At 35.4% G+C, this 15,786-nt stretch overlaps 1 long non-coding RNA gene across 1 annotated transcript; it reads left to right on the top strand.

Moving 5' to 3' along the window:
* The first annotated feature begins 4,197 nt into the window (after window positions 1-4,197).
* Window positions 4,198-15,566, top strand: LOC139814745 (uncharacterized). The gene is made up of 3 exons (XR_011732578.1): window positions 4,198-4,406; window positions 14,557-14,651; window positions 14,723-15,566. It is a non-coding gene; the product is annotated as an uncharacterized lncRNA (long non-coding RNA).
* Window positions 15,567-15,786: the final 220 nt, after the last annotated feature.

Below are 15,786 nucleotides of genomic sequence, written 5' to 3'. Positions count from 1 at the left end.
AGAGAGAGAGAGAGAGAGAGAGAGAGAGAGAGAGAGAGAGAGAGAGAGAGGAAGGCAGAAACGCGACCGCTAAGAACCAGCGTCTCTACTCTTTTTCCCAATCGAGCCGCTTGCCGATCGTCTTTGACGAAAAGAGGAAGGGAAGAAGAGATGGGGACAAGTTGATGATTTACGAGAAGGAGATATCGGACGCATAATCATGGGAAAGGGGAGGAAAAATTGCGTCAGGGTATACACAAGCTCGCTCGCACGCGCGCGAACGCACTGGGAATTAAAAACATGTTGATAATCGCGCGCCCCCTCCGCGTGCGATAAGTGGACGGGAGACCACCACGCGGCGTTGTTATTCGCGAGAATCGTACGATCGTTCGATTCTCGAAAGTACCCGGCCGTGTCATAAATATTAATATTGGAGGCGTGGCACGGGCCGAGAGACGTAATAACCGATTTTTGTTGCACTTTGCGGGTGGTTGACAAGAAAAGCGACGTTAAGCGACCTACGTTTTAGTGACGTATTATGACACGGCCGATTTACGAACCCGTCTTTCGCAATGCGTCAGCGTCGTCAGCGTCGTCTATGCGCAGCAGCGATTGAAGCACTACGTCTCATTGTCAGTTTAAGGGGTTAGACCACCCAGATCATATCATCAAAAATTTATTTTTTTGTTTCAAATTAACGTTTATATAGTTTTAGAAATAATATGTAAAACGTTCTGTTTGAAAATTTGCAGTATTTTTCGAGTTACAGCTTCTTTTAATCGAGGTCTCATTCAGGTAGCAAATGGAAATATTCGAGCACATGGACAACAAAGGATCCCTTAACTTTTGTTATTCTTTATCAGTTTTCTTTCTCTTTCTTTTTTCTTGTTTCTAAGACAAGAATTGTAAAGGGAGAATATCAATTAGGTCTTATTGTTAGTATTCAAGTCTTAGTCAATTGCTTATCAGAGATCATTAGAGTTGAAGTAAGAAAAATTGACCGAAAAGCATTAAGGAATACTTCTTCTCGTTTTAAAAAAGAAATTGCGTCCGTACGGGATTAACCATCGAATACGTAAAATATAGGTGCGAGAAAGGAGACAAAATCCGTTTATGTTTTGATGAGAAACAAGCGTACAACGTGTTAAAAGAAGGGAGAATACAATGCGGACAACAATTGGCTTCCGTTGATCCAACAACAGAAGAGGAAAGCCCAATATATGGTGCAGGTATTGTCGAATAAAATATGTCTACATTTAATATATAAATCTATATTTCTCAAAACTTTTAACGTGGTTTTTCTCGAAACCATTGTTTCTCGAACTGATTTGCATTATAACTCGAAAACTGATCACTTCTATAATAAACCAAAATACTTGTAATGAATGCCCTTTCCTATAAGGCTTTTTTTGGAGAAAAAAAAAACATTTTTTTAATTAACAAAAAATTACGGGAATTTTGGTTAAATTTTTTTTTAATTTATATAAATTGTACATTTTTTCAAATTTTTAAAAATGGTTACCAGTAGGTAGGTATAAACACAATTAAGTATTCTAAATATAAATCTTTTTAGTAACTTGATTTCAGATAACCCTGCTCGGAGATGTGCAAACCAGAGGGGCTTGAAGAGAAAGAGGAAGAAAACTTGTTTGAGAATTTATTATAGGAGAATATTATAATTAGCACAAATTAATAAATAATATTTGAAAAATATAAGTTGTTTTTTATAGTTTAGAGTACAATCTATCTAATGTATTTAATCAATTTTATATTGCTTTTATCACATTTTTGTTGAAAAAAATTCCGAAAAGTAACCTCATTTTCAAGCATCCAAAAGGTGTAACCCCTTAAATGTTTAATAATCACACTCTAAATATTTTAAATTCGACGATTATAAAAATATAAGTAAAAATAAGAAATATGGTTCGCGGAACGTTTATTTCTTTAATTAGTTTATTATCAATACGTAGTGCAAGAGCGTGCATTTGCAAGAGAAAGATAATAATTAGTCACGCAGAGAATTAAGACAGCTTCTTTAAGCACAAGAGAACTCATTAACATATTATTGCGGTATACGATTTGCAAAGTGACTTTAGAAACATTATACAATCACCATATTTCTTCGAATAAAAAAACTATTACGAGATATATTTGGTTTCCGTGGTAAAAACTTCGTTTGCACATTTCTATTAGAAAATTAATAGTAACTACTTAAGAGAAATGTAGTTTTTTGAAACCTCTAAAACAGAATAAAAATGTGAAAGTATGAAAAACAATAATATGTTTAAAAACTAATTTTTCAAAAAAATAAATATTAAATAATATATAACACATTGCATATATATAAATACACGGTATAAATAATAACAAGAAGAAAAAGTAATATTTCATAAATTTAAAAATTGTGGATTTTTATATGCATAAAATATCTATAAATATTTTTCTTTCTTTTTATTTGATTGCATTACCAACTTATGATTTATAATAGTTAGGCATATTTTTTTAATGTTTCTAATTTGCTAAATGGTAATTCTTTAGAAAAACTTATACAGCTAAGATATAGGGACAGGTCCAGCCAAAAGTCATGGAAATCTTAAAAAACACCGATATTAATTCTCTAGAGATCCAAAGACAAAAAAATGTATACAAATAAGTTACGACAAATCTAATAAAATGTAAAAAACGTAGATTTAGTGACTGTAAATAACTGTTACTACTATTTTTTTCTTAAACAAAATCTCGGCAAAATAATTTTTGACAGTGAATTTGCCCTGAATTCAACTTAAAAAAATTAAATCTGTGAAAAATTATAAAATAAAGTAATTGCTTTAAACTCGTAATTTCAGTTATATTTAATAATATAAATTAAATATATTGTATAAACATGAAAATTGTATTTTTATTATAATGATATTTGCTGTAAATATATTAATAAGCTACGCAGCTAAACGTGACAACACTGTACAATCCAAGAGGTTGGGAGGCCTGTTTTGACACACGCATATACTTACACAAATCAAATTAAGCTATATTGGAGGTTAATTTGAAAAGCTTGTTATTCAACCGCAATTATCGCACAAAAAATGTATCGATGGAAAGGAAAAATCGCTACTAAAAAACAATATAAGAAAAGACTTGCGCAACAGAAGAATGGGTATAAAAGAACAAAAAATCCAGTGAAAGAAAATATTGAGAATGCTGAAGAAAGTGTTCCAGAGGTTCCAGAGATTATGCATGGACCGACGTATCGTTGAATTGAAATGTTTAGGTGAACAACTGTGGTACATCTCATGTAAAGAAGTATTATCGCTACAATTTCTGGAGACTGAGATATATGAAGAGTTAGCATCAGAACTAATTATTAGATGTCACAAATGTTTGCTGTTGAATAAGGTCATTACGAGCAAAACTCATATTTCTGAATCCGGAAATAGAAGCAACCTTCATTATGACATTAATTCAAAATGTGTACTAGGTAAAAATATTATTTTTTTACTTAAAAGTTAGATTTCAAAGCTGTATAATGTAATGTTAATTTTTATTATGTTTTATTTTTTTAAGAGCACTTCACAGTGGATTAGGCTAGCTGGTCACAATTAAATAAACTGGTTTGCATGTATGAATATACCCTGCTTCAATTTTATAACTTTTAAACAATATGAAAAAGAAGTTAGATTAAAAATATAATAACATTGCCATTATATAGAATGCAATATGAATAAAAAATTATATTGTATTGGCAGACATGGATAATGTAAATATTTTATGATTTGAGCATTATTATAATAATTGCGTTACAATATTAATCTTTTTAGGCTTCCATTTCCATTAATTAGTTACTTTATAACTGTAAAAGTCACAACATTCCTGTTTGTAATTTGAGAATTTTAAAAATTAAAATATTATATATAATAGGTACATTTTCAGTACTGCATCCGTTCATTTATTAAACCAGAAGTTAAATTAAGCAACTAATTAAATTATTAATATTAAATATTAATACAATAAGATATTTGTATTTACATTTATCAAAATAAAAAATAAGTTTAATTATGGAAATAAATATTAATAATTGGAATTATTAAAAATTAAATAATTTGTTCAGATATTGCACTCGAATTCTTTTCGCGTTTTACAACGCCCAACCTTTTTACTTTAGATGGCGCAACGCGCGAGTTGCCACTCTCAAAGAGTCCCCACCTCCTCCCTTACTCGTGGCCGCACTTGCTTGCGTTTCTTCGAACGTGTCGAGTCCGTTACCTCTTTCTTGACGGATTGATCGTTGCGGCGCGTGTTCTGGAGACCAACCGAGCGAGAGTCGGATCACCAGGGAGAGCTCACCGCCAGGAAAGAGAGAGCTGCGGCAGCTAGCGTCCGAGAGGGAGGATCGAGGCGAGGAATCCGATCCAGCGAGCGAGGCCCTTAAGGTGATTCGGCTAGTACCATATGAGTCAATATAAGGCCTAAATTTTATTTTAAGAAAAACCATTTTTATGGATATATTCTAGACACTTGTATAATTACTGGTTTTATAATGTAACTTTTTATTCGATTATGTATCAATTTATCTACTGATAAATGTAAACAGTTCAAAATTTGACTTCAGTTGACATTCGTACAAGAGAAATGTCGCGACATTGCATCTCTTCGCTGTTAGACAGCTATCATGCCAGTGCCATGTGTTTGAGTGGGGTTATGTATTGTGTTTATGTTGAAAAATAATGGAAGGTAACAAACAATTTCGATAACAGAAGATTTGCTTGCAAAAGAATAGTGCTGTGGAAAGAAAACACTACACGGCGCGGCGTTGCCACATGTTCACGTCGCGTACAGCTGATCGAAAGGCCGACAAGAAACGCGATAATTCATTAACTTTTGATTGAATTTTTGGCCTTATTACACGTCAACGTCGTTTTGTCTTATACTTAACAAGTGCTAGAAGAATCAAATAATGTTATTTTCAGTTATTTTTGAACTTGTTTCTTTACAGATAGTGAGTGAAATTTTCGAAAAATGTATGTTTTCGATACAATTTCCCATAAAACCTATGTTAAAAATGCCAACTTTGAGATTTAATATCTCAAAAACTAGACGTCAAATATTCTCAAAATTGCAAATTTAAGCGTATTTAGGTTTTCTTTATAACATATTTTTAATTCGGATTTATTTCTTTGACATGCTCTGATGGCCCAATCACTTTAAGAGATTCTCATTGGGACGCCATATTTGAAGACAGACATTAGTCAAAAAAGTACAAGGGCCTCTGCTAGAGTTCATATTCGTCTTGAGATCTGAGAATTACTTTCATTCTTGTGGCTCTGGCTTGAAATTCTAGCCCAAGAACCGATCTTATAGACATTAATGCTTTTTTTGTCATAATCGGTATTACGTTTCAGTAAACATTTGGACTCACATTCAATCAGTAATCCAGACATCGTAATTCCGTCTTGTAAGATCTGGTTTTTTATTTCAGTTCATTTATTTTCTATTCTATCTTTAGGACAGATTACTGATTTGGTTTGCTTTCATATCAACTAATGTAAAAACTTTTTAGTTACTTTCAATTTCTTTTACATCAACATATTTTCTTTTTTTGTAAAGATAACTACACATAATACAGACAAAATTGACTTCAAAGAAACTCTCTTTCTGTCGCTCACCTATCTAAAATTATAGACAAACCTGCCGTGTTTGCCATTACTTTTTAAATTCGGTAATTAAATTAAATAAAAAAGTTAAATAATTAAAAATAAATATTAAAGACAGAAAGTAAAAAAGTTTTTATATATATAGGCACCTATATACAGGCATTATACTAATTATAATTGTATTCAGCTCTTTGTCTGCCTGCTCGACATACGGCACCGGAACTTGATTCCTACAAGGAAATGGTCTGACTCCATATTTGCTTTCCTGTACGTTCTTACTTGTAGTACGCTGGATGCTCCTCTTTTCTCTATTAGTACATGGTCAATCTGGTTGCACGTTAAGCCATCCGGTGAGTTCCATGTTCCCTTATGTATGTTTTTCTTAGGGAAGTACGTTGAGCTGACTCTCATATTCCTGCTAGTCGCAAAATCTATCACTCGAAAGCCGTTATTGTTTGACTCTGCGTGTAAGCTCTCCTTCCCTATGATCGGGCGGTATATTACTTCTCTTCCGATTTTAGCGTTTAACTCTCCCAGCACCATTTTAATATCATTAGACGGGATCGTATTATATGCCCGTTCCAGTGTATTATATTATAGAAGGAGTCTTTGATAGGGTCTTCCTTTTCCTCTGTTTCCGCGTGCACGTTGATCAGACTAAGATTAAAGAATCTGGTTTTTATTCTGATAGCACACATTCTGTCACTGATCGGTCGAAACTCCATTATATTGTCTCGGTCAAGCCGGGCACCATGGACCCGAAGGACTTCCTCGCCGAGGCGTAAATCATGAAGAAACTCCGACACGCCAAGCTAATTCAATTGTACGCTGTGTGCACGATGGAGGAACCGATTTACATCATCACAGAATTGATGAAGAACGGCAGTTTACTGGAATATTTACAAGGAAAAGGTAGAGGCCTAAAATTGCAGCAACTGATCAACATGGCCGCGCAAATAGCAGCCAGTATGGCGTACTTAGAATCACAGAATTACATTCATCGAGACTTGGCCGCCCGTAACGTTCTCGTAGCAGACGGAAATGTTGTAAAAATCGCAGACTTCGGCTTGGCTAGGCTTATCAAAGAGGACAAATACGAGGCTAGAATAGGAGCGCGTTTTCTTATCAAGTGGACCGCTCCCGAAGCTGCCAACTACAGCAAATTCAGTATTAAATCCGACGTATGGTCGTTTGACATTCTTTTTACCGAATTGGTCACGTACGGCAGAATACCTTATCCAGGTATGACGAACGCCAAGGTTCTTCATCAGGTGGAACATGGCTATAGAATGCCGTGTCCACCCGGCTGTCCCGACACGCTTTATAATATCATGCTGGAATGCTGGAACAAGGATCCTATGAAGAGACTAACTTTTGAGACACTTCAGTGGAAACACTTCAGTGTACCACAAAACCCACTCCGAGGAAGTGTCTCTGACCTCTACTGTGGAAGAAATCATAGTCCCTTATTCTCATGGTGCTATTTTCTTTCCACCTTGTCTCTTGGATTGCTAGGATCTGGACTCCACATTTTGTCATCTCTTCTACCAGGCTTTTAGTTGCTGCTGTCTCGTACTGGGTTCTTACGTTTTACGTTCCTATTCTCAGTGCTATATTACGTAATCCGAGTCGTCGCCGTTGTGACCGTCCCATCCGAGGCCGAGTTTCTGGTTTCTTAACAAGTTGGTTTGACGGATCAGGCTTAGCCTAGCGCCCAACCCCAAACCTGGAGGACCAGGGATTAGGGACTCTTCTGTAGGGGTTGCCATACCTTAGCCGAGTTCTACCAGTTTTACCCAGGGAGCACTACTCGGAAATAGAAGTAGGACTTGCTAGGTTTGTAAGCATGTACTTTACATCCCAAGTGCGCTTCCAGTGATTTATTGCTACGCATCTCTCGACAATATGCGCAACCACTGAGCACCCCTTAGCCATTTGTCCCCCTTTAAAATATATAATTGAATAAAATTATAAATAACATATAATCTAATAGTAAAAGCAGCGAAATATATATTTATAAATTATTATTTCTTTACTTGCCTACATCGTGATATTTTAAGTAATAATTATAAACAAACGGAACATAAGCGACAATTTTCCTTCTGAGAATCTTTTTTACTACCCAAAATGCACAAAATTTGAAAATTTCAAAAGAATCGGAGAGGGTGCCGTTATTCTACATATTTACTTAAATATTGAATTAGCATATTAGTAATTAGTCGCAAAAAATTACTAATTACGTAAAAATTAATAACATTTATGTAAAAGTAAATTCGCATTACTAAAAAAATTGGTAATTTATCAGAAAAAAATGTCTAGTTACGTGAAAATTAGTATTTATGCGAAAATAAATTAATTTTTTTTGCAAATTGGTAATTAGTAGAAATAAATTCTTTATTATTAAAATAATTAATAGTTTGTGAAAATCAATCAAGAAAAAAGGAGTACCGAGCCGTAACAAGGTTGTTAATGTTAAAAATTCTGTATTAATTCAAATAATAATAACAACAAACGTTTCGGACCTTTATCGGACCATCTTCAATGTCGCAAAAAACTTAAGTCAGAATCGGAAAAGTTAGACGACGTTACAAATATTGCAATAAAATTCAAGTCAAAATCGGAAAAGTTAGACGACGTAACAAAAATATTTGGCAATGATCGGTGAAGGGGTTACCAATTTTTGCCTAAAATGTGTACAAGTCATACATGTAATCTTATATATAAGGTATCAGGGAGGTTGTTTTGAATTTGGCGAAGATTAGTAAAAGGGTTACCGATTTCTGCCTAAAAAATGGTAAATGTTTACAATTAGGGCCTGACCTCCGATGACTTTGACCTTGACATATGTTGTCAAGGTCACCCTCCTGAGTGACCTTCAGAAGATTTTAGTCGGGGGTCGCTTCTTATTAAAAAGTTATAAACAAAAAAAGTTTCGAAAATATAGCAGTTATTTTAAGTACTGAGAGGCATAAACGACTAATATTACGTTTTTCTTTAAAGCAGAGAATACTTTATTTCGCGAGAAAGTCGCTGCTTTACCAAAACACAACATTTAAAGCAGTAAATTGTTGATAAATTAAAGTCTTTTTGTTAAAGCAGAGAATACTTACATGGGTTAGATGACGCGCTTTAAACAGTTGAATACTTTTAAAGCGCGTCATCTAACCCATGTGGCATCTCGCATATTAACTTTCCACGCATGAAAAGTTCACGCATACACTTTCCACGCGAACCGAGGTTCACCCACACCCCCCCTGCTTTCGGGGGAGGTGCGGTAGCCCCGAAATAGTTCACGCATACACTTTTCACACGAACCGAGGTTCACCCACACCCCCCCTGCTTTCGGGGGAGGTGCGGTAGCCCCGAAATGGTTTACGCATGGGTTAGTTGAAGCGCTTTAAACAATTAAATACTGTTAAAGCGCGTCATCTAACCTATGTAGATTAGTGACGCGCTTTAAACAGTTAAATACTTGTAAAGCGCGTCATCTAAACTACGTATTTTCCAAACTTTTTTTGTTAATAACTTTTTAACGAATAACGAGCGACGGCTAAAACCTTCTGAAGGTCACTCGGGGTCATGACCTTGACAACATATATCAAGGTCATTGAAATCGGTGAGGTCGCCAAACTTTTTTTTGTTAATAACTTTTTAATAAAAAGCGACCCCCGACTAAAACCTTCTGAAGGTCACTCAGAAGGGTGACCTTGACAACATATGTCAAGGTCAAGGTCATCGGAGGTCAGGCCCTAATTGTAAACATTTACCTAAAAAATATATAGGGTAGACCGAGGCAAATCGGATTACTAATTAGCACGATAAAATAGCTCGCTTAAAATAAAACACTAACGAAAATTGTCTTAAAACTTATATTAATCCGATTCGCCTCAATCTATCCTAAGTTATTTGATGGATAGAGTATCATTAAAGGAAGATTGTTATTTAATTTAGCGAGGATCGGTGAAGAAATTACCGATTTCTGCTTAAAAAGTGTATAAGATGTACATGTAATTTTATATAGAGTATTATTAAAAGAAGATTGTTTTGAATTTTGCGAGGTGAAAGGGTTACCGATTTCTGCTTAAAAAATGTGTAAGTTATTTGATGGATAAAGTATCATTTAAGAAAGGTATTGAATTTGGCGAGAATCGGTGCAAGAGTTACCGATTTTTGCTTAAAAGTAACATGTATTAGTTATACATGTAATTTTATATAAAGTATCATTTAAAAAAATTGGTATTGAATTTGGCGATAATCGGTAAAAAGATTCTTTTAACCCATTGGCTGTGTAAGAGAATTTTACTATTTGGGCCAAAAGTGTGTTGAAAAAAAAGTTTATCGAATTGTTATGAAACTTGATACCCTTATGTTTTTTGGGTCTCTGAATCCGAATATGATGTCAGATTTACAAAATTCAAAATGGCGGGTCCAATATGGCGGATCAAAATTACAAAAAATAGACGGAATTTTATTATTATTATTTTGAATTTTGAAAATCTGACTTCATATTCGGATTTAGAGACCCAAAAAACATAAGGGTACCAAATTTCATAAAAATCAGACCTTTTTTGGTAATTTTGATCCGCTATATTGGATCCGCCATTTTGAATTTTGTACATCTGACTTCGGATTCGTAATCAGCGACCCCAGAAACTCCCGAGTAACAAGTTTCAAGCAAATTCAGAAAGTTTTACTTTGTTTTTTTTACGTTGCGGCTATAGCCGTCATACACAGTCAACGGGTTAAGCAGAAATCGGTAATCCCTTCACCGATCCTTCCCAAACTCAGAACAATCTTTCTTTAATGATACTCTATATATAGAGATTACATGTATAACTTGTCCACTTTTTAGACAAAAATCGGTAACTCCTTCACCGATCCTCAAAAAATTCAAAATTTTATAAAGAAAGAATCCTTTTACCGATTATCGCCAAATTCAAAATACCAACTTTTTTGATACTTTATAAAATTACATTTACAAACTTATACATGTAACTTTTTGAGCAGAAATCGGTAACTCGATCCTTTATCGATATTCGCCAAATCTTAAAGAATTATATATGAAATAGAGGTAGAAAAAACTGAAGAATATAATAAAATTAGAAATAGCGCAATATTTCAAAATTTACAATTAGAGCAACCACGGGCATTTCTAAAAAAATTCAAAAATTTTTTAAAAAAGAACCCCTTTACCGATTATCGCCAAATTCAATACCAATCTTCCTTAAATGATACTCTATCGATTTAAAAAAAATTAAGCCCGATATCTCAATATTTGCGAAAGTTATAGCAACCACGGACATTTTAAAAAAAATTCAAAATTAAAAAAAAACCCCTTTACCGATCATCGCCAAATTCAATACCAACCTTTCTTGAATGATACTCTATCGATAAAAAAAAAAACAGCCCGATATCTCAATATTTGCGGAAGTTAGAGCAACCACAACATCAAATCTGTACATAGGGTAAACCAGCCAGTGAATGAACAAATAAGCGGTGTCTTCTATTCATTAGAGACGTGAAATAAAATTATTATCCGTATCACTTTCAGCATCGATGTAGTTGATTCAATATATCATACTGATTATTAAAAAAAATATTAAAGGTGCTTTCAGAATAAAACATTTAGAATATAAATGGAAAAGTGACAAAAGGACCGATATACCAGTGAATGAACAGAATTGCCAGTAAATGAACGGCTGCTTACCAGTGAATGAACATATGTATTCCATGTAGATACATACCTACTAATGTATATAGATCTTAATAATTAAAGTTAAATATTATATTTTAATAATCACAGAATGTTATTTTTGCACTGGAATAATACTATAAAGCATATAAACCTATGTATTATAAAGCGTGCGCGCGTACAGCTCCACGTACATACACAACGAGTGTCGGCGGCAGTGGCGGCTGGCGGCACGGATTATAGGTTAGGGTGACATCGCGCGGAACAACGCGATGTTTACGGCAAGCGGCGGCGGGATTGTTTTGATTACGTCGCGAGCGCGGGGCGGTCGAGCCTCACCACGAGGGACCCGTCGCACCGCGTAACGTCGAGACTCGTGGGTGAGAGACGACGATGCACGGTGACGATTAAAGTGACAGCGAAATGATTCTCTTCAGAGCGGGCTCGATCCTCGGCCTCCTCGTCCTGGTAAGCGGCTTTCGGGAGTACCGGATTGAATCATACGTATAATAGCTATAGAGACGTTTTTTTTTTTAATTAACAATGTCGAAAATTAAAAATGTCAAGTCAATTTATCCATTACTGTCTAGATACTACTTAATTACCAAAATAGAGCCCACATGTTCATTCACTGGGAAAAGGTTAGAAAATCACACCAGTGAATAGACATCATTATATTTAGCGTATTTTTACGAATTTACAGAAAAATGTTTGACAAAATAAAATATTGACTCTATCTTTACTTATATGATGCAATATTTACCTTCGAAAATCAATTATAACGCTTATTCAAACGTAAAATCGCAACCTCTCCAAAATTAACCTCTTATTAGCTTGCACGTCATAAGCATAAAAATATTTCTCCTTAAGTCGACACTTTGTTTATAACCGTGACATTGATCTCAACGCCACCTGTTAATTTTTCTCTTAATTTTCATCACAAAATTATTTATCTTTGACCCATAATTTTTTTCATATTTAAAATATAAGTGATTTTGTTCATTCACTGGACCCCGTTCATTCACTGGCTGGTTTACCCTACTTAGATTAACATACGCAGTGGCGAGAAGTACATGAGGCGGTTGCGTTACATCTCGAATAGCATGCACGGTTTGAACGGACGCGGAGGGCGCGGCCGGAGGCTCGGGAGCAGCGGCGACAGCCACAGCTGACGGCGCGGAGGACGGCGAATTAATTGCGGCTGTACCCTCGCTGTGAAGCAGCGAATGGTGAGCTTGCCGGCATCGATTGCAACGTCCTTTACTCGGACAATTCTTTAAATAATGCTCGGTCCTCAAGCAATTGAAGCAACATTTATGCTGTCGCGCTACGAGTCGACGCTGCTCAATCGGCAAAATTAAAAATTTATCACACTTTGTCAGACTATGATTTCCGGAACAACGGACGCACTTAACGGGCGACACATTATTAATCGACGTACGAGATTTGTTTCCGCGCGTATTGCTCGACGCGGAATCGAATTGCGACGGATAATCCGTGAGGCCACGGATGCGAAGAGTCATGAAGTTATGAATCTCCTTGTACGTGGGGTATGCATCCGTATCGCCTCGCCTCAAATTCCATTCATTGCGCGTTCGCGGACTAAACTTTTGCGATATAATGTAAACTAGGAGGTCGTCCCACGTATCGACAGGACGCTCGAGATTCGTTAAAGCGGCGAGAGCCGCAGACACGCTATCGCGAAGTTTTTTCAATTCGAGAACATTCTCGGTTTTCATTTTTGGTAAATTGGCGAAAGAATGGATGTGCGCGTGAATAATCGCGTTACGGTTATCGTACTCGTCGAGAAGAAGTTGCCACGCTGCCTCGTAGTTCGCGTCAGAAATATGAATATTATTAATTAACACGGCAGCCTCGCCGGAGAGGCTCGCTTTTAAGTAATGTAACTTTTGAGTCTTCGTGAGGGACTCGTTTTTGTCGACGAGTGACTCAAAAATTCCCCGAAAATTTTCCCATTCCGGGAAAGCACCCGAAAAGTTGGGAAGCGAAATACGAGGCAGATGCAATGACATGCCTGAGTGCGCGTCGCGATAAGATGATTCGTTACCTCGGTACGGCGCGCTCGGGGCGTCGTTACTTAATTTACCGATGATCTCGTCACAGTATATACAGTAGCGCAACTCTCCTGATTTCTTGTTGTCTAAAATGGAGTGCGCATGCGCGAAATAAGTAAGCGCCCACTAACACCATCTGAACGTTGTTCTCTGAACTTCTTTCTCAATTGATCTTTCTTTCTCAATTGATCTTTCTTTCTCCGTTCTGCTCCGCTCCCTCTCAGAATTTAAATGGTCAGTTAAGTAAATGCCTATCTGTATTGGAACAGAAATTTGGAGAGAATTAGCTCAATTACCCACTAAATGCTATTGAGAGCTGTTAGAAGTGTTTGAAAGACTCTGAATAACTACGTTTGTGATGAAAGTGAAAAGAGTTTAGGAGTATAAAGTGGTTACAAACCTCAGAAGGTAGGATAATTATTCATAATCATTGTACTTAAAATCAGTCATGCTTGAATTAAGAATATCGTTTATCTATTTATCTTGTGAAACTAACTCTGTGATACTCTAATATCTAGAAAGAATTGCTGCTTGATTCTACGTTGTCTACGAACGGTTACATTTCTGAAATACTTATTAAAATGCAAATTTCTGGCTGAAACAGACGTCAGATAATTCAGATATCGACTTCACAAAAGATAGTGGTGTCGATTTTGAAATGTCCAGCATGCATTCCACAATACAATACAATTTGTAAGTTATCATATAACAGCGTTTCATGATTTAATTCAGAATTTATATTAAAAGTAATGATTTTTTTTTCTTGTAGGGAAGGCCCATGGTTGAAACTATGATACTTCCACCGTTTGAATTTTTAGTAAATTGCGGAAAGATAACATATTCTCTCAGCAACATTTATCTAAAAAGATACGCAAGTACGTAATATTATACCATCTTACTTACAAAAAATTAATACGTCATTTAATATTAATGTGGCATATTATCAAATATTTTTATTTTAATTAATATTGTTGCGGAATTTATAGATATCTCGTTTCGATATAACAATAACAGCTAGCGCTCGGCGATGCACAAAATCTAAACGCAATACCGAGCGAGAAGGATTTCAAAATTTATATGATAGAAACAAAGCATGGAGATCCACATCCAGACACGGGTATTCCACCTTCTTTTGCGACAATAAAATCTGAAATGATTCTAGGCAAAAACCGCCAGTTTTTCATTGAAATGGGACGACCGACGAAAGTACATTTCTCTTTATCCCGGCTCAATCAACTTTATAACATACGGAATAAGGTAACTCAACAAAGAATGTATAACATATTCGTATATATTTTCAACAGTTCTAAATTATATCAATGTTCTAGGTATTATCGTGTTTTATTGATGACGACGTGCAAGTACCTACAGAGAAGAATGAAACTACGGATATGGATTCGCAAAATATAGCAGTGCCGACGAAATTCAGTGTACCTTCGACACTTCTAAGACTAGACAGAATATATTCAAATCTATCCATAGATTCTTTCATTGTATCTGCTATCTTAAATGGAAATATCAAAGTGCTATTAAATTCATGGTGTTGCAACTTCGTATGTGGATTTTTGTATGTGGACTTTTGCTTACTCATCGGATCAGAACGGCTCTTAGGAGAAATTTTATAAATTTATAAACGAAATGCTCAATCCGGCGTATGGGAATCATCGAGATAATAATATAATACATATGTCCATTATTCTATCCAGACACATTTTATATAAGCCATTTACTGCCAATTGATTGATGCATATCTATCGAAGTACATATAGACTCTCATCCGATAAAGCATTAACGAAACGCGCGGAAGCGCGTCCGAATTCCGAAATACAACGATCGTCGCTGCTTCTGCGAAGTAACAATATGGTTGTAGAATTTCGAATCGTTACTCGACCACTCTTTCGGGACACTTTTATGCCCGATCTACAATAGCTGTAGTAAGCTGTAGTAAGCCTCAAGATGTAAGAAATTGACCAATCACAGTCGATTATTCTCCTCACATTCGCCTGTAATTGGTCAATTTCTTACGGCTTGAGGCTTACTACAGCTTACTACAGCTATTGTAGATCGGGCATTATATTTTTATAATATATCATATTAGGTATACATTGATTATTTTGCATATAAAATTTTATTTTGCATGTCTGTATGTACGATAAATATGTCGCTTATATTATACGAATTGTTTATTATAACAATTAATGATACAATATTTCAAATCTGTATACCAATTTAGTAATATAATCATTAATCGATATAGGAGTCATGGATACTTCTATTTTATATTTTCCTATATTTATATTCCTAATTTCAGTGTTTATAATCCTAATATTCTGTCTGTAACATCGGATAAGAAAGAATCCTTCATAATCTATCCGAAAACAGTTTCTGCATC

The sequence above is a fragment of the Temnothorax longispinosus genome, chromosome 6 (genome assembly GCF_030848805.1).
Source record: "Temnothorax longispinosus isolate EJ_2023e chromosome 6, Tlon_JGU_v1, whole genome shotgun sequence".
NCBI lineage: Eukaryota > Metazoa > Arthropoda > Insecta > Hymenoptera > Formicidae > Temnothorax > Temnothorax longispinosus.
Note: the sequence above shows the minus strand (reverse complement) of the source record. Positions and strands in the feature narration are given on the sequence as shown.